Below are 4802 nucleotides of genomic sequence, written 5' to 3'. Positions count from 1 at the left end.
CCCCTGTGGGCCCCGGCAAGCGGGCCCCGGGTCTGCCTTCCCCCATCTCAGGATCGCCGGACCTCACGGAGCTCTGACCCAGCAAACTCGGAGAAAAAGGACCATCGGGAAGGGGGCTGAGAGGCAGGTGTGCGTACCTGGGCCCCTGAGGCCCCGCTTAGAGCGGGTCCGGGTGCTGCCGTCCCCTGTCTCGGGATCCACGGACCTCACGGGGGTCTGCCCCAGAAAACTCGGAGAGAAAGGACCATCGGGAAGGGGCTGAGAGGCAGAAGCGTACCCGGGCCCCTGGGGGCCCCGGCGGGCGGGCCCCAGGTCTGCCTTCCCCGTCTCGCTATCGCCGGACCTCAGGGAGGTCTGACCCAGCAAACCTGGCGAAAAAAGGACCATCAGGAAGGGGCTGAGAGGCAGGAGCGTACCCGGGCCCCTGGGGGCCCCGGCGGGCGGGCCCCGGGTCTGCCTTCCCCCGTCTCGGGATCGCCGGACCTCACGGAGCTCTGACCCAGCAAACTCAGAGAAAAAGGACCATCGGGAAGGGGGCTGAGAGGCAGGCGTGCGTACTGGGGCTTCGGGCGGGCCCGGGTGCTGCCTTCCCCTGTCTCGGGATCCACAGACCTCACAGGGGTCTGCCCCAGAAAACTCGGAGAGAAAGGACCATCGGGAAGGGGCTGAGAGGCAGGAGCGTACCCGGGCCCCTGGGGGCCCCGGCGGGCGGGCCCCGGGTCTGCCTTCCCCTGATTCAGAATCGCCAAACCACTCGGAGGTCTGACTGACCCTCTCCCTAGTAATCCGGAGGAAAATTACCCCCCTTTCTTGTAATCCGTGCGCACGAGGTGACAGAGGGAACCCAAGGCGCGAATGTACACGACCTCCTGGAGCCCTCGCAGGGATCCGGGAGGCAAATGGACCCTCATCGAGACTTCCAGGCGAGCCCGGCCATCTGGTCGCCGCATAGGAAAGCATTGCGCGCGACCAGATGGCCGAAGGGAAGATAGCCAAATGAAACGTGCGCGACCAGATGGCCGAGGGGACAGGCGCGACCAGATGGCCGATGGAGAAAGTTACTACCAGACGGCCGGGCTCGGAAGGGAAGGTATCTAGTCGCTCTGTGCCCCAACGAATGAGTGAGCGGGTGCCAGGACATGGGGGGCTGGAGGCCCAGGGCCCCCAGCTGGGCCCCAGCAATGGAGGCTGCGTGGGGGACCCGACGGGCCCTCCGACCCGGGGCCCGCAGAAAAGCTCGACAAGCAGGGGAGGCCTGCAGGGACCGACAGACCCCAGTCCCGGGCCCTTGGCAGAGCAGCAGGCCGGGGGAAGGGGCCCGGGGCGGGGACCCCGACCCGGGGCCCGACCGGGCCCCTGGACCCAGCCAGGGCTCCCAGGCCCGGAGGCGCAGGGGGAGCCTCCCCGGGCCCTCCGGACCCAACCCGTGCACCCAGGACCCAGGACGGATTCCAGGGTGGGGAGGCCGCCCTCCCCGGGTCCCCCAGGGGCCCGGCCGGAGCTCCTGAACCCGATCCAGCGAGTGGAGGCTCCCGGCCACAACGGAACCCCGTCCCGGGCCTTTGGCAGTGCCGGGGGATGGGGCCGGAGACCCCGACCAGGGGCCCGGCCCCTGGACCCAGCCGGGGCTCCCAGGACCGCAGGCACAGAGGAAGCCTCCCCGGGCCCTCCGGACCCCGTCCCGGACACCCTGCCACGCGGCAGGCCCTGGGACAGACCCGGGGCTGGGGCGGCATCCGGGCCCATCCAGCTGCCGGCTGAGGACCGAGAGGGGTCCCAGAGTACCCTGTCCCTAGTAATCCGGAGGAAGGCTACCCCCCCTTTCTTGTAACCCGCGCGCTCCGGGTGACGGAGGGGACCCAAGGGGTGAACGCACCCGGCCTCCTGGAGCCCTGGCTGGGATCCGGGAGGCGAATGGACCCTCATCGGGACTTCCAGGCCACCCAAGCCGTCTGGCCCCCCTTATAGGAAAGCATTGCGCGCGACCAGATGGCCGAGGGGAAAGGAGCGACCAGATGGCCGGCAACTGAAAGGACTCCCGTCTGCCCGCCCAGAGCCGAGCCATAGCGGTAGGGCTCCCGCCTGATCCAAGGGCTCGGTGGGCTCTGCTTCCCGGGGGGGGCTCGGGGACAGTGGCTGGGCCTCAGGCACGGGGAGGACCGACGGAGCTCTTGGGCCCGGGCGCCCCGGGGGGAGGACTGCCCGGGACCCGTGGAGCCCGTCCCTGGGCACTTTGCCACGCCGCAGGCCGGAGGAGGGAAGCCCCGGACGCCTGGGAGGATGTTGCCCGGGCGTAGCCCATCTGGTCGCCGGCAAAGAACCACCAGCCCTGGAGGGGTCCTCCGGCACACCCTGCCCCTACTAATCCGGAGGAAGGCTACCCCCCTTTCTTGTAACGCGCGCACTCCGAGTGACGGAGGGGACCCTAGGCGCGGACGCGCCCGGCCTCCTGGACCCTGGCTGGGATCCGCGAGGCGAATGGACCCTCATCGGGACTTCCAGGCCGGCCCGGCCATCTGGTCGCCCCATTGGAAAGCATTGCGCGCGACCAGATGGCCGAGGAGGAAGGAGCGACCAGATGGCCGGCAACTGAAAGGACTCCCGTCTGCCGGCCCAGAGCCAGGCCATAGCGGTAGGGCTCCCGCCTGCCCACCCACCCACGCAGGGCTCTGGGGGCTCTGCTTCCTGGGGGGCTCAGCGACCCCGGCTGGGCCTCAGGCACTTGGAGGACCACCGGAGCTCTCGGGCCCGAGCGCCCAGGGGAGGACTGCCCGAGGCACCGTGGAGCTCGTCCCGGGCACTCTTCCACGCCGCGGGCTGGAGGAGGGAGCCCCGGACGCCTGGGAGGATGTTGCCCGGGCATAGCCCATCTGGTCCCCGGCAAAGAACCACCAGCCCTGGAGGAGTGTTCCGGCATACCCTGCCCCTACTAATCCGGAGGAAGGCTACCCACCTTTCTTGTAACCCTCGCGCTCCGAGTGACGGAGGGGATCCTAGGCGCGGATGCGCCCGACCTCCTGGAGCCCTGACTGGGATCCGGGAGTCAAATGGGCGCTCATCGGGACTTCCAGGCTGGCCCGGCCATCTGGTCGCCCCATTGGAAAGCATTGCGCGCGACCAGATGGCCGAGGGGAGAGGTGAAACCAGATGGCCGGGACTGAAAGGACTCCCATCTGTCCAACCCCGAGCCTTCGCGCTAGGGTTCCCGCCTGCCCACGCAGGGCTCCGTGGCTGCAGGGCTCTGGGGCTCCAGGGCTGCAGGGCTCCGGGGCTGCAGGGCTCCAGGGCTGCAGGGCTCCAGGCTGCAGGGCTCCGGGGCTGCTGGGCTGCTGGGCTCCGGGGCTGCGGGGCTCCGGGGCTGCGGGGCTGCAGGGCTCCGGGGCTCCGGGGCTGCAGGGCTCCAGGGCTGCAGGGCTCCGGGGCTGCAGGGCTCCAGGGCTACAGGGCTGCAGGGCTCCGGGGCTGCAGGGCTCCGGGGCTGCAGGGCTCCAGAGCTGCAGGGCTCCGGGGCTGCAGGGCTCCAGGGCTGCAGGGCTCCAGGGCTGCAGGGCTCCAGGGCTGCAGGGCTGCAGGGCTGCAGGGCTCCAGGGCTGCAGGGCTCCGGGACTCCGGGGCTGCAGGGCTCCGGGGCTGCAGGGCTCCGGGGCTGCAGGGCTCCAGGGCTGCAGGGCTCCGGGGCTGCAGGGCTCCAGGGCTGCAGGGCTGCAGGGCTCCAGGGCTGCAGGGCTCCGGGGCTCCGGGGCTGCAGGGCTCCGGGGCTGCAGGGCTCCAGGGCTGCAGGGCTCCAGGGCTGCAGGGCTCCAGGGCTGCAGGGCTCCAGGGCTGCAGGGCTCCTGGGCTGCAGGGCTCCGGGACTGCAGGGCTTCAGGGCTGCAGGGCTCCGGGGCTCCGGGGCTGCAGGGCTCCAGGGCTCCGGGGCTGCAGGGCTCCAGGGCTGCAGGGCTCCGGGGCTGCAGGGCTCCGGGGCTGCAGGGCTCCAGGGCTGCAGGGCTCCGGGGCTGCAGGTCTCTGGGGCTGAAGGGCTCCAGGGCTGCAGGGCTTTGGGGCTGCAGGCCTCGGGGGGCTCGTAGACCCCACGCTGGGCCTCAGGCATGGGAGGCCCGGCGGAGCTCCCGGGGCCCGGATGCCCGGGGGACACATGGAGCCCAACCTGGGCACTTTGCCTCGCCGCGGGCTGGAGGAGGGAGCACCGGACGCCCCGGGGAAGTGTCGTCCAGGCTTGGCCCATCTGATCCCCGCCTGAGAACCGCCATCCCCAGGAGGGGTGTCCCGGCATACCCTGCCCCTACTAATCCGGAGGAAGGCTACCCACCTTTCTTGTAACCCGCGCGCTCTGAGTGACGGAGGGGATCCTAGGCGCGGATGCGCCCTGCCTCCTGGAGCCCTGACTGGGATCCGGGAGTCAAATGAGCCCTCATCAGGACTTCCAGGCTGGCCCAGCCATCTGGTCGCCCCATTAGAAAGTATTGTGCGCAACCAGATGGCCGAGGGAAAGGTGCAACCAGATGGCCGGGACCGAAAGGACTCCCAGCTGCCCACACAGAGCCATAGCCATAGGGCTCCCGCCTGCCCTTGCAGGGCTCCGGGGCTCTGCACCAGGGTCTCTTGTCCCGGGCAGATGGACACTTGGCAGGCCGCAGGACGTGGGATCCCAGGCCCTGCCCAAAAATCAGGAGGCCCGGGGCCGGTCCCTGCTTCTCAACGCAGCCAGGCCGGGGAGATCAGGGAGCCTGCCCAAGCACGAGGGACCCCAGTCCCGGGCACACGGTCCCTCAGGTTGTGCGCTCGATTTCCACCATTTT

This window comes from Triturus cristatus, chromosome 8 (genome assembly GCF_964204655.1).
Source record: "Triturus cristatus chromosome 8, aTriCri1.1, whole genome shotgun sequence".
In the NCBI taxonomy this organism is placed as follows: Eukaryota; Metazoa; Chordata; class Amphibia; order Caudata; family Salamandridae; genus Triturus; species Triturus cristatus.
Note: the sequence above shows the minus strand (reverse complement) of the source record.